The 15255-nt window shown below is 42.0% G+C and overlaps 1 pseudogene across 1 annotated transcript in view; it reads left to right on the forward strand.

The window, feature by feature from the left end:
* The window catches only part of LOC310867419 (obg-like ATPase 1), a 42612-nt pseudogene that overhangs the window by 23495 nt on the left and 3862 nt on the right, over positions 1–15255 (forward strand). The window contains exons 7-9 of the transcript XR_014571064.1: positions 32–133; positions 12446–12586; positions 13174–13270. The product of XR_014571064.1 is annotated as an obg-like ATPase 1 (transcript). The remainder of the gene's footprint in view (positions 1–31; positions 134–12445; positions 12587–13173; positions 13271–15255) is intronic.

A 15255-nucleotide genomic window follows, 5' to 3' on the forward strand; every position in this document is an offset into this window, starting at 1 on the left:
GTCCCAAGTATTTGCCTTCTCTCTGTCACAGATCGAAGTATTGAACAAATACTTATTTTTGACGTCCAAACCAATAATGTATGTACCTCGTTAACCTCTCGGAGAGAGACTACATCAGGAGAAAGAACAAATGGTAAGGGTTTAGGAGAAGGGATTCAGACAAATCACTGCCCCTTCACATGTTCTACAGATCCCCCAAGCCTTCCTTTGATTTATTTTTGTAGTGATTCTAATCCACTAAACTTTTGACAGAATATTTCTGAAAACGTGTGTGCCTGCGTGTGGGTGGGTGGGTGTGCGTGCGGTGCGCTGTGCGTGTGTTGTAGTAGGCTACAAGGATATGGAAAATGTATGTCCAAGTTAGAGTGGTGTACTGACTCCTGTCTCCTGCTGGCTAAATGTTTGTGTATTTGTGAGAGGATCTGCCTGGAGGTGGCACTAAGCAATATCCTAACACAACATCCAGCCTTGCAAACACTAGCCAGCCCCCGAACTCTGCACTTCATTAAGCACTTCTTAGCATATGGTCTCCATTTTCCATCAACAACAAAAAAGATCTCATTTCCATATGAAATCAAAGAGGATGAAGGCTTTAAATGACAAAATAGATAAATAAATAAATAAACACTTAGACCCAAAGCCAGAAAAGTAATTAATATCATATGGGGAAGGCCTATAAATCACAAGGATAGTGGTCTTTAAATATTGTGATGTTTAAAATTGCTTTACTTATTTGGTTTGGTCTGAAGAGAACTCTGCCTTCAAACGTTGGCCCAGAGGCTGAGAATATTAACAGCATGCTTTACAGGCTACACTGTCCGCTCCAGACAGAATCCACATAGATTCCAAAAGCAAGTCTTTAAGTCTTTATGTCATTAAAATGTGCTTATTCCCATATATGATTTACTGTCCAATGCTTGTATGCAGAGATGGGGATGTTTTTCCAGGGGCACACTTATTCATAAGCGCTAAACTTGGTCACTAATGACATTGCATGCTCCAAATGATACTTATCCCCCGCCCTCCAGATCTGTGGCATTATGTTGTACAAGAATGTAGCAGCTGTTTAGCATGAGTAATGCTCTGATCTGGCCAAAGTCAGAGCAAATCTAGAAGATGGGTGTGTGAGGAGATGGCATGTGAAAGGCATATTTATCTACACTATACAGCTCTTTTGTAAATAACAATTGTGGATTGTTGTCACACTTTTCCAATTGCCCTCTTAAGGTTTCCGATGTCAAACAGTTCTTCCAGCATTTGTTTTTCGACAATTTACTTGGCAGCATTGTATTAAAAAGGCAGTTGTTTACCTTTGACTGGTAAAATGTTCCTGACATGAAAGTATGACTGTCAGACCGAGAGGGAGGAGAAATATCTCAAGAAGAGAACTCAAGTCATAAATCAAATGATTCATGACATGTGGCGCATCAGTCATCAGCAGGAAGTTATTTTCTTCTTTTGCATGTTTTTATCTTCTTCCTTTTTCAGCTGTACAGAATGCAATAAATCGCGATAGTGTTTTAAACAGTAGTGCCCAGGTGCCCTGAGGGCCCTGTGTCAAACAATGCTGACATCAAAGTGTTGACGTTTGACAAGTGATGAGTCACTTCCCTTGTCCAGAGAGGAGCTCACACCTGTATGGAGATGATTACAGGTAGATCTGACTGCCCCTAATTGTACAATAAATGCTGCTCTCAGCCCTAATGGCAGCTAGTCTGCAGCAGAGACGCCAGACTGCCATTTTGCTGTCGCCATGCTCCCGTGTTTTTCCTCCGGCACAGTTGAGATGATGATATGGTTAAGGGCTATTCAAAGCAAACAGCAAGACAAATTGCAATCTCAGCTTTTAATGTGCAGAGGGAACAAAGACGATGCCTAGAAGTGAGGCAAGTGCAGCAGTTTCATCTGTATCGTTGAGTATACTTGCCCGGGTTGTTTTGTGCGGCTCAGTATTTTTCACAGTACAGTCCTGTATAGTTGCAATGCCTTGCACATCATATTAGCACTTTCAGGCTTGCCATTCATTGCTTCCAACGTAACCACATGAACTCTAGCATACCTATCTGTGCATCTCATAATAGCTGAAAATTCAGCAAAAGTAGCAGATATACAAATTCATTCAATATATTTTGTACGTTTGGGTAGGCACAAGATTTCGGTTTTGGGTCTCAAGCTGAAAGGGATTGAGACTCCCTGATCTAACCATATCAGGCACAGTTGATATCAGGAGCCTTATCAGACTTACTGAAGTTTCAAAACAAAATAATGTCCATTGTGTGTACCCTCTTGTTTAGAGTGCAGGCGCCACTACATACCAAGTTGACCTCGTTTAAACAAGAATGTATTGGGGTTTAGCAAGCCATCATTAATGGAGGGATCAGAGAAGGACCAGGGCCCCCTTTCATCCCCAGGTTCACTGCTGGAGACAGTACATCATTTACTGTTGAGAGGAGCACATGGCTCCAATCCTATATACAGTGCCGTGTACGTGTATGAGAATGCGTCCATGTGCATGTTTGAAGTCTGCGTCGGAGGCGACTCCATGCTCATTTGGATGCTGGCGTAATTGCGGTGTGGAGATCAAAGGCATGCTGGCCGAGTGATGTTCCAGAGGAGACTTTACCGCACGGCCCTCTCCTCTGTGCAGAGGAGGCCGCCTGCTGCTCACTGCTCCCCTCTGCCCCTCCAGCCATGCGCTGCCCCCCCTGCACATCCCCGCTCGTAAAAAATGATTAAGGCCGCGTTTGTCATGTGTTTATGACTGAGAGGCATTGCGTGATAGGGAATGGCATCTACAAGAGTCTATCAAGAGGCTTTCTCCTCTCTCTCTCTCTCTCTCTCTCTCTCTCTCACTCTCTCGGCGTCAGTTGGCTGCCTTGAAGACTTTTGTCTGTGCCGCATAGTTGGTGTGTGAGTTTGGGAGAGGATCATTACGCCACCACTGATGATGATGTGATGGATGTTGTCCGCCTTGTATTAGCGTGTTTTCACTTGTCAGGGGGGCAATGAGTAATTTTACAAGCTCATGTCCTCTGTCTTTAGAAACCTTTTAATATGTTTTATCAGATGTGATATCAAATCAAACTATGTTTGATGATTCCTGCCCATCCTCACCAGAGAACTAAGAGCGGTCATGTTTTGTAAATGCAACAGACATGCCAGAGAATCATCCTGATTCGCAGGGAAGTTGTTTTTCCCCATTCCTTTGATAATGTGCTTTAAAAGTAAATTGGAGCCTCTTAAGTAGGTGTGTTGACCTTTAAGGAAACCGGTAAGCGTGACCTGTCTATGAGTGCCTCTGCCAGTCTCTTCTTCCAGTGAGTGTATACGAACACCTGGCTGGTGTGTGTGTGTGTGTGTGTGTGTGTGTGTGTGTGTGTGTGTGTGTGTGTGTGTGTGTGTGTGTGTGTGTGTGTGTGTGTGTGTGTGTGTGTGTGTGTGTGTGTGTGTGTGTGTGTGTGTGTGTGTGTGTGTGTGTGTGTGTGTGTGTGTGTGTGTGTGTGTGTGTGTGTGTGTGTGTGTGTGTGTGTGTGTGTGTGTGTGTGCAATACATCTATGCCTCAAATGTGAAATTACTCCTTAAAATGACATACTTCTCAATAGATATTTGTTATTGCATCTTGTCTTGTCTTTACATTTAGGCTCAGGCTGAACGCAAGATACAAGATTCCTAGAACTAATTACAGATCACAGTTACTTTCCCAGCCAGTGCTAAGATTCTTTTTTTTTTACTTTCTGTGAACGCTTCTGAGAAAAACTGTCGTAAAATTTTCACCCTCAATTAATCCCACTAAATGTGTCTGGGATGGGCTAATTTGGGAAGATCTCCTGCCACATTTGTTTCCCATTGACTCTCACAGAGCTCTATGATGTTATGTGTTTGCTGGCAATTCTACAAGACAGCACTGTTAGCGCTTGGTTTGAGTACATCTTGTTGTATCTCCAAATACCACCATAATAACTGATGTTAAAATACAGGAGCATATACCTGCTCTTTTTGTTCCATTCCTAAGCCAATTATGGTGCTGCTCTGACAAAACTATGTCAAATCACTAATTGGCACAACTGATGATATATTTAATATTCTTATCCACATTAATGAGTAGATTTGCTCGGCTTCAATAGGTACTTCTATTTTACCTTTAGTTTTTTCTTTTGATAAATGTATTAATAAATGATGTATTTATTTTCTTTCATGTTTGATCATTTGGATAAATGTCCAGGCCAGTAGACAGTAGAGGGACAGTAGACCCACTGCAGGGGAATGCCCCTTCAGGGACAGTAGACCCACTGCGGGGGAAGACTATAATGCTTCGCTGGGAACCCTTTCATGAAAGCATTCGCTGCAGCTCTCTCCTGCTACTCCAAACCATAATTCCCATAAACAGAACTGAAACTTTATTGAGTTTAAAACCACTGGCTCCATGCAAGTTCTTTATGAACTGCCGTCTAGGGAGTCACGGTTCGCTTTTCAAAGCCATATGGGAGATATACAATCGCCTGCTCCTCGTCCACTCTCGTCTTGTGCAGTGTGGGATCCTGAGAAACACTTTCCCATGGAAAGACATGCATCCTGCTGCCCACAGCCCATCCTAATGGAAGCCTTTAGCTAGATGTTCAGCAAGCGAGAACAACAGGAGAGGCTGTATAGTAAAACGGAACCAGATGTCGCTAATAAAGTCCTGTTGGATCACTAGTCTCGTTATTGACTGTCCCCCAGTCCAGGTAATGAAAGGATGCTGTTGACATGTCACACGTCATCCTGTCACTATGTGGATTTGGAGGGGATGTGACACAGCCTTGATGGCTGTGTCCTGACCCTGATTTAGGAGTGTCACAGCCTCACAGGCCTTTTCTTTAAATCATAAATAACAAAGCAGTAGCTTTTTGTTGCTATAGTAGCCTATAATGATCCTGCAAGATAGCATTTTGCTCCCCCAATATACAAATCCAACAATAACCACATTATCAAAACAAAACAATACTCCTTTGAAACAGGTTGATGACTACAAGTATTTGAGTTCATACTGTATATATCTTCCCAAAAGGACTTTAAAACTAGGAAGGGTATGGCCTGGTCAGCCTGCAATGACATGCATAAGATCTGGTCATCCCAGCTTAGTAAGTAAAACATATTTAGGACGACCGCCGACCAGATTCTACTCTATGGCTCCGAGATAAGGACACTTTCAAAGAAATTAGAGAAACAGCTGGATGGCACTTAGACCCGCCTTCTAATGAGAGCGCAAAATATCTCGGTTGGAAGAACCACCCATTGACTCTAATATATGGCTTCCTTCCCCGAATCCCCATGTTTCTTCACTAGTGTGATCCAGAAGAACACCGTTTGCCGGCCACTGCTACAGAGCTGATCATGATCTCTTCCCTTCTCTGGAATCCTGCTTCAAAGCAGACCAGAGGTAGAAAACTGTCGTTTCCCGATGGGACACATGCATCAGTAAGCAGGAACTGCGGATGGCAATGAAATATCGGGAAGTCTGATGTGGCATTGTGAAATCCTTCAAATCCATGATCTCGACCGCGGTCGAAAAATTATGATAATCAAGGCCAGTTCCAGGATGCTAATGTTTAACGCATACGTAATGGTAAAAAAAAAGAAGAAAAAGCAAAATGAAAATATAATTGAAATTAAGGATTTGACTGTGTACTGAGACCAATTCATACAGGATCAAACAAAGTCATGGTTTATTGTTTGTCTGTGCAGCTTCCAGCAAGTACAAGCTTTTATTTTTTAAAGATGATTATTGTTCAGCATTTCTGCTTAATTCTGATAGAGACTGGAAAGGTGTGAAACAGAGGGATTGGGGCCATGGCTGTGGGAAGGATTTAACCTCATTTATACAGGCTATATACGGTTTTATCAGGTGAGCATCCAGAACAAAAACAAATATCAGAGTTTCAAGTCTGGCTAATGATACGTTTTGGCTCTGTTGAGTTGGGCTGTTTGTTATCTTTGTGGCCAGGTTGTTATAAAAATTGCGCATGTCACAAGTGTCATGTTGCACGTGTCCTGCAGCCTGCCAGCTCTAATGAGATAAATAAATACATTTAGTTGTGCCTACATACAGCCCCTGAAAGCTTGTCGAATTGTTATGAATGGGTGTAAGGATGCAGGATTGGAGAGGGGGCGGGGGCATGATTGGCTGATGTTACATATGTCCTTGATTACCTTCCTGCTGCTTTTATTCTAATAAGTGACATTCTTTGTACTCCGTTGGACAGCTAGACAGTCTGACACACCATGAGAATAAATATTGCATGTGGTAGACATTAAGCTGTCACCCTGGCAAAAAGGAGAGATGGAGAATTCCATGCGGCATTCTGCTGCGCTACACTTTGCCTGCTCTTGTCACAATTGTCACATCTTGATGACTACCCCCTCTCTATCTCTCTCTCCCTCCCTCTCTGTCTCTCTCTCTCTTCGCTCTCACTCTCTCTCTCTCTCTCACAGACACACACACACACACACACACACACACACACACACACACACACACACACACACACACACACACACACACACACACACACACACACACACACACACACACACACACACACACACACACACAAAACCCTTGTTAACCTTCCTCTCTTCCACTCTTCCAGTCAACTGCAATGAATGACAGCACGAATACCCCACATAGAGAATTATTTTGGGTGATGTAGCATGTACTTCTGGGGTGCCATTGTCATTCCTGGTGATTGTCCACTCTTTCTTTTCCATTTCTTTTAACCTTTTCCTGAACATGAACAATACTTAAACACATTAACCAACAAGGCATTCCAATTTTGGGCAAACTTTCAAAAATATTCAAAATGTTTCCCTTTTTAATTAGTATCCATCCCACTAACAGAATCAGAATATGGTCGACATGGTGTCTGGTTGCGAGGGCTTACCAGCATTCCACTTGCCTCCACATAATTGGGCCTCCTCATCATATTGGCCACATACTATTCATTGCCAAGGTTCTAGGCTTATTATCCTGCGGCTGCCCTCAATGTCTTCACATATTGTACAACTGTACAATATGTGTATAATATAAATCGCATCATTTGCACTCTTTTGCCAATTAGGACCACTCATCAAACAGTGACACACACCTATGGTAACATCATTCTACAGGCCACAGGTTTCTGTGTTACACCTTTTTTTATTATTATTATTTTCCTTGACCGGTGCTTCTAGTAACAGATCAACAAGCTCATAAAGTGTCATGTGAGCTTGTAGAGCAGCTATTTTATTTTTGTCCTATAGTTGGAAGTACAGTATACAGTATATAGGCCTGCCCTTAAGTGGTTTAACTAGGCCCTAGTTGAACCACTTAAGGCCTATATACTTCCTACTGCCCTAGTAACTAGGGCATAGCCACTAGGATGATGTGTCCTCTACTGTCGCCATGATGCCAAAAGTGAGAATTGTTATGTCCATGTGAATGGTTTTAGCTTGTGTCAAGGATTCTGTCTTTGGAAAAGTAGTGGGTGCACCAGAAGACAAAGAAAGTTGTTAAAAAAGGCCTGCTAGCATGACTTCTTAAGGTGTGTTTGAGAGAGGATGCACTTATTTAAAGCCTCCCATTGTGCGTGAAGAGCGAAAGAAGTTCACAATATTGGCAATAGTGTGCGTAGTCTGCGTATACGCTCGTGCATGTGTTTGCATGTGTGTCTGTTCGTGTACACTGCAGGACACTTGTGAATGTGTGGGTGTCAGCAAATGCCTGTGCACGATAATGTGTACCTCTGTTTGTGCTCGCGCTTTGTTGTTCGTTCATTCATTAGTTCATTCATTTGTTTGTGTGTGTGTGTGTGTGTGTGTGTGTGTGTGTGTGTGTGTGTGTGTGCCGCTTAGCGCCGTGTTGTGAGCTTGTATATCGGCTATTTTGACTACTTCTTAAACATTTTAATTATGGAATTTCTTTATTTCCAAAAAGAATGGCACCCATAAAAATCCCCCAAATGGGTCCAGACGCAGTGTTTGGGAATCAGTGATCTAGACTCGAGGTGTGTGTGCGTGCGCGCGTGCGCGTGCGTGCGTGCGTGCTGCCTCTATCCGGCATGCAGTGGCCACAGGGAGCATGCAGCGTCTGCACTCAGGTCCTCTCAGGAGCTCACCACTGGGAGGATGAAAAGCGTCCCACAGAGCCCCCGACTTCCCAGCCTCAAAAGCCACCATGAGCTCATACCTCTCATTTCTGTCTCCTTCCACCGAAGGAAGGCAAGAGGAGGAGGGGGTCAGGACGCTGTATGCCACAGCAACTAACGGGGACACACGAGTACCCCCCCCCCCACAGGTTTAGTACTTGACGACTTGGTGCCTAGCAATGCCAGCCAGTGGATGCCAAGATAATATGAAGTGGCTCCATCACACAGGGCTGAACCCAGTTCAGGTGCTGAGACGGTTATTTTGGCTGCCTGACTGTCCACCTGTGCGGGCGGGTCAGTAATGAATTCGGGAGAGAGGGTGAGGCTGGTAGTGGATTACTCCTTGGGCCTGTCAGCATTCAATTGCATCTGAAAGGAGGTGCTCAGAGTGGAGGCGCTTGGGCTGTTTTGTCCCACAGCTTTTACAGGCTTACCTGGCTAAGTACCGACGATAAAGCCTGCCTGTATGAATACACGACAGTGGCAGGCTCAGGTCATTGGCTCAGGTATCTGCACCTGTACTTCTGGAACTCCCATTGTTTCCTCCTCCGGAGTCGTTTAAGCAGATCAAAGCTCTGTAAAAAAAAAGGAAAAAAAGGAAAAAGCCTAGGGTAGCCCCAGGCATGCGGAAACACAGGAATTATTCCCCCTTCAGGATTCCCACACAAAAAAGACAAATAGACAAGCCCCAGAGGGTGGGCCCTGTGGGACGTCTCCATTCAAACCCACTCTGTTGTGGAAGCTCCTTTTGTTTTTGATTGGTTGTCATTATTCCCCCATATATTGTGCTTTTAATTGGACTTATGATAAGTGCTGTAGGCGTAAAATCTTACAAGCTGCTCACTAAAGCCATTTTTCTGGTGGTAAAATAAACTGATTCAGTAGTGATTGAAACAGACAAATGCATATAGCTTCAACTCATGACTTTTTAGAATACGCTTAATAATTACTCTTAAATGTGTAGATAATAATACTTTAAAGGAAATGGCTAATTGTATTAGTTTTGAAATATTCTTTCCTCCCTGAATTGAGACCAGTAAAAAAGCAGCACAAACATGGCTTGTTCCTTCGTCTTGTTTGAGCCTTTTAAGCTGGTGAATGATTAGCAGAAATAATGTCCCTGTCACCCTTAATCACATTAAAACGTGGTTAACATTTAATTTTTCCCACTTGATATGCAAAAATTTCCACTAGATTTGCAGCAAAGGCCATTGGAATTCCATTACAAAAAGAATAAAAATTTCAGGCATCATTTGTTCAGAGAATATGTAGACCAGAAAGTGCTGAATCTTTCTATTAACAGAGTGGTGAGAGATGGCACTTGATGCTGGGACATGGGACATAATGGAAGAGTGACAAGACGTGCATGTGCGTGACTGTGCGTGCACACAGACACACATACGTTTCTGTGTGGATTTTTGGTTACTTGGATATCCTTTTAATGCAAAATACATAAAGCAAATATATATTTTCTCTATAAATTAGAATATAATAATGTCAGGTAATTTCATAATGCAGATGATACATAATGTATACAAACGCGATATATTCGCTCAAGTTCATACTATACCCACAGTAATACTATACACAGTAAAATGTATTTTTGTATCAATAATTTAATTAATTGGACTCTAAATACACACAAATTGACATAGAAGACTTTACTGTTTACTAAAAAAAATTGATAATAATTAATAATGTATTTTATTTCTGGCATCATAGAAGGAAATGAGTTTGTCTCGATCAGATTTTTGGTGGGACACTGATCGTCAAGCCTCTAATGCCCAAAGAGGAGCATGCTCAATAATGGTTCCAATTCATTATTCAGGAATTCATGCATTGCTGCAATGTAAAATGAATAAATAAATAGATCTGCAGTAGGTTTTACATTTTATGTAATTTTATAGTCCCACTCACAATTTCATACACATAATTGGAAGAGGTATATAAATACAAATTGCAAAGTGGCATGACTAGACAGTAGTGAGGCCTAGCTGAATTGGTTTTGGAAGTCATGTTGACGGAGCATCAAAGCTCTTAATTGACAGTGCTTTGTTTCCGGAGTTGAGGGAAGGGGGTGTATCATGTTCCTCTGGCAAGGTGTTTGTCTGGTCCTGTGTCACTCAGTGCAAGGACCTGGAGACCCCCATGCTCATTTACTGCTCACGTTCTCCATCTCGCCTTCGCATTATTAAAATCATTCCTCAGCCTTCTACCAAGAGCCTCTTTGTTACTTGGCTGGCTCGGCTCAGCTCTGTCAAGTCTTCACCAATTACAGTCTCAGGTACAATGGTCTATTCACAGGATCACAGCCCTTGACTGGTGTGGGGAGAGTGATTTGTGAATCATTATTCAGCCGCCTGTAGAGAACGCGATACCTGAGGAATGCAAATAACATGCCACCGAATAGACAGCTATGCTCCTAAAAGTGACAAACTACAGCTGTTATTATCTCAGATTGGATTCCTTTCCCCTCTTGGAGAGCCAGTTATCTCCTCTGCTTTCAAGTTTTCAGTTTTGACTAAATGTATTAGATTTGTCTCTGTTTTTTATTATTATATATTTTTTGTCCTTTTGTGAGATATGAGATTTGGCAAGCAGTGTATTGCAGGCAGCAGCTGTCAAAACTTAGCTCTGCATACAGTATATAAGACCAACAGAGTGGGACATTTTAGATTATGATCCTTAATAGTTGTTTACTGAAAAGACAGAAACTCTGTCTTATGAAGCACTTGGTTTACCCCATAGTATTATAATTTGTTGCAGCTTGTGCTGGAAGAGGCACCCGGGTCTGTACAAGTAAAATGACATTTGCCTAAAGAGTCTTTCCCTGTCTAATAGTATATATTGACAATCATTTTCTAGAAGTAGCGATGTGCTGTTGTAGGTGATGAAGCTGTGACATTGTTATTGGAGGAGATGTGGTATTGAGGTACCTCCCAGTCTTTGATTTCTTATGGACTTTAAATAGGAAACCAGGATTACAGATAATGACGGGGACTCTTTAGAATCAATCCAGCCTGGGAGCTCTGTCAGGCCTGCCGTGTGAAAATGGATTTGTGCGATGCTGTTTTTTGAGAATGGTCCAATCCCGGCCTGAAAGCGTGTGGGGCTAATCTCATAATTGCCCTGACCCCCTTATATTGTTCTGACTGAGAGTTACCATTAACTGTGAGGATATCTTTGTCTGCAATGTCAGGTGTCCTGCTGGATTGGAAGGGGGAAAAGTTTAAAGTAAAGAAAATAAATGAAGAAAAAAAAAACTCAAAGGGCTAAAGGAAAGACATTTATCAGTGGGAAAATTACACATATTGTGTAATTTTATTTGCACTTCCTTTTGGCCTCATGGTAATTGTCTGGCTGGAGACTAGCTGCCAGAAAAATAAAATCCTGACTGTTTGTTATGGTATCGGTGAGGCTATTTACTGTGCAGAGTAACCTCTACAATGATGAAATCGCGAGCACCATCGATACCGGCTTTTTAGCGCTTATCGATATTTGCAGTGGAGAGAGACGGCAAACAGCAAGTGAGTACACAGAAGCTAACCAATTGATGCAGCAATTGGTTAGGCTGGTCTGGCCAGGTGTTGAACCGGGGACTCGCAGTCATGCATTAGAGCACTGGTTCCCAAACACTGGGTCGGGACCCAAGGTTGGTTTGCTGACCAATTTTTATGGGTCCCCTTTATTTTTTGTTTCCTACATTCTGTTTTTAATTATTATTATTTCAAAACATTTTCAAAAAACATTCTCCAAAAAGCTAATATTTTCATGAATTAATAACAAAATTACATAATTTGTGTCAGTACTTTCATAAAGAAATCAAAGAAAAATCCATGAATTAGAAATCAAATGTTTAAGAAGTAGTGAAACTAGCTGATCTACAAGCTCACAACGCGGCACGAAGCAACGCATTGTGTGCTTGTAGATCAGCTATTTTCACTCTAATCTAGTCACAGTTTGGGAACAACTGCATTAGACCATGTGTGGTAGGCGCACTAACCCAGAATATCAGTAATAGTTTGTAAATGCATGTAATAATTACAACACATTAAACAATTCTTAGTTGGAAAGCTTAAAGAGAACACAAATGAGAAAGTGAAACTTTTCATAAACAAAATTCCCAACCTTTGAAAAGCAATCTCCTGTTAACGGTGCGGTAAACATTCATATGTTCTGCCGCTTTCATGAATATGCATCAGCCCAGAGATAACACACTTTCAGTGTCAGTCAAGTTTCTCTATAAAACGCTGTGTGGCTGGCTGCTGCTGTGTGTTGCCAGGTTGGTGAAAATCAAGGAGTGGGTGGATTGTCACGACCCCGGGGCCGTGGTCATCCCCTTCAGCAGCGGCATGGAGAGCCATCTACAGGACCCGAGTGAAGAGGAGAGTCACACGTACTGCATGGAGCACAAGACGCAGAGGTTAATTAGCATTCAGTCTCCCCGCACTTTATTATCAACCGTGTCCTCCACGCACTCCTTTAATTGCGTGTGCTGATAGAATAATAAATGGCAGAGTAATTACCATTATAAAGCAAAGGATCCCTCTCTTTACGGAACAACTCAGTCAAAGGGTTTTCCTCTAAATTAAGTTTTTAACTGTCATCTGTCATTGGCAGGTATAATTATAACTTGGGCATTTTGGGTTTATTGTTCTCCTGTGAAAACCTCTATGGAGAGAAAGAAATTGTGACAGCAGATATTTTTTCTCTCTCTCCACGCACAGAGCGAGGCGTTGGGTTGAATTCGTAAAAGTGCTAAATGAGTCTGTAAGCTTTCCAATTAATCAAAAGGACTCATCGGAGAATTGAATGTCCTATGCGAAACGAAGTGACCCATCTTATTAATTTAATGAGTTTATATTGGAATGAATGGGGCCTTGCCACTGAACTGAACTTGAGACTGTGAATAATTCTCACTGATAAAGAACCGCTTAAATCTTACTGTAGTTTAGGATTTCTCCGTGTAAACTTTAATTTCCTATACCTATGTCTTCCTCCTTCCACCAGTATCCTGTCCAAGATCATTAAGACAGGCTACTCAACTCTTCAGCTTGAATACTTCTTCACTGCTGGACCAGATGAGGTCCGTGCATGGACCATTCGAGTAAGGACCAGACGCTGCTTGTGCACACATATACGTACACTCTCTCTCGCACGAACACACGCACGCACGCACGCACACACACACCCACTCAACCGCCCACACACCACCGCCCCCCCCCTCCCACACACACACACACACACACACACACACACACACACACACACACACACACACACACTGCACAGTACACACACACGTATATACAGTCAGACACACGCACACGGACCCATGTACACACATGCACATGGCCAGCGTTCCACCCTGCTGGCACCCTCGCTGATATCACACACTTTCAACTTTGTCATGGTTGTGCCTTAGCTAGTCATTACAGGCCAAGGATAACTTCAATTACTGGTGAGCTGCTGAACAGTGAAAGTGGGGGTACATTGATTGAGGAGGGCAACAATTGATTTTAGCCCATTACGACCATGAGAATGTTTCCATCCTGCACAGATCTGCCTGCACCTCCTCCTGCCGCTGGAGATAAGGAGGCCGTGCATTGTGCCTGCCTAATCTGTGTGACGGGCGGGCTGTCTGTGCCAAAATTGATGTCGCTTTTCATTTGACCGTTTGTGGGCCCCCGCCGAGGGGCTCCACCTCCCTGTGTGTGTCTCAGTTTACTGAGCCCGGCCCTGCACGACGAAGGCTTTGTGCAACAGGATCGCAGGATTTACATCGATATAGATGTTGTCGTGTCGTGCTGCTATTGTTCATGCAGGAGTTCTACAGGGACGGCTCAGGTAGACAGAAAAAGAAAAGAAAGAAAGAAAGAAAGAAAGAAAGAAAGAAAGAAAGAAAGAAACAGAAAGAAATGAAGGAATGAGAAATTCATATGAAACTTTCTGGTGTTTGAGTTGCACCATGTGTGTTATTCATATAGGCCTAGCATTATGTCGTGATATCAGTTTAGAATGAATGGCTTGTTACATTATTTTTCGGACTCCCTGGAAGATCAACGTCATGACAACATTAAAACGACAGGACAAAAAGAAAACACAGAAGATTTATTGTCATATTCCTGTTATTATTTAAACCACTGAGAAATCTTCCAATAATAACATGCCCAAACTAGAGATGACACACACACACACACACTGCTGCTAAAGAGATTCATCGAGTGCCTTTTTATTGATCTGATTAATCTTGATTTTAACTTTTAATTACATTATTATTAGTATTATTATTTATTTATTTAATACTTTTAACTTTTATTACCATTACTGTACATCCAGTATTACTGTTCTTGTTGCTGTTAGCACAGTCCTGCAGACCAGATCGGACCATATCGTCAGTTAATTAAAGTACACACAGTCAGCTATTAAAACTTTATTTTCATCCCCCTTGCATCATACTACATCTTGGTTGGATTTCATCTCTAGGACAGACTGTCTGAATCTCTACTAATTTAGCAGTGTGGAATGAATAGTTCCAATGTACGGGCTCTTGGCTTGTGAATCATTCATCACAAAGTTTAAACCATAAGTTATATCACTTAGGTCATTTTACTATAGCGATCAATGTAAATAATAGTTTGCTGAACTGACCCTGTGTAACCTCTGGAACTGTGGTGGGGGACTATATGGCTGATAGTTTAACACAGGATCTGGACACTGACTGTAGATAAATGCATTAATTACACTCTAAAACAAGGTAGTATAGGAAAAAGACAAAAGTTGACTATGAATGCCATTAGATAGATGCATAAAATACTTTATTGGCAACAGTTTAAAGCAATGTATCAATTAAAATCACTTTTGTATCAGTAGCTCGACAGAGAGCATACATACATCCTGTACTTTTGCCACTATACATTCTGTACTTTGCTCAATAATTGTAATATATCAACGTATTGATTTTGAACCTAAATCCAAATAATCTAAACATTGATTATTTTATATTAAGTTTATGTATTTTATATATTCTAACGACTCACAGATGCACTGACACATTCATGAAAGGGAATATCTGCCTATGTAGGGACCTTG

Source organism: Protomyctophum parallelum, assembly GCF_964188405.1.
Source record: "Protomyctophum parallelum genome assembly, chromosome: 11".
Classification (NCBI taxonomy): domain Eukaryota; kingdom Metazoa; phylum Chordata; class Actinopteri; order Myctophiformes; family Myctophidae; genus Protomyctophum; species Protomyctophum parallelum.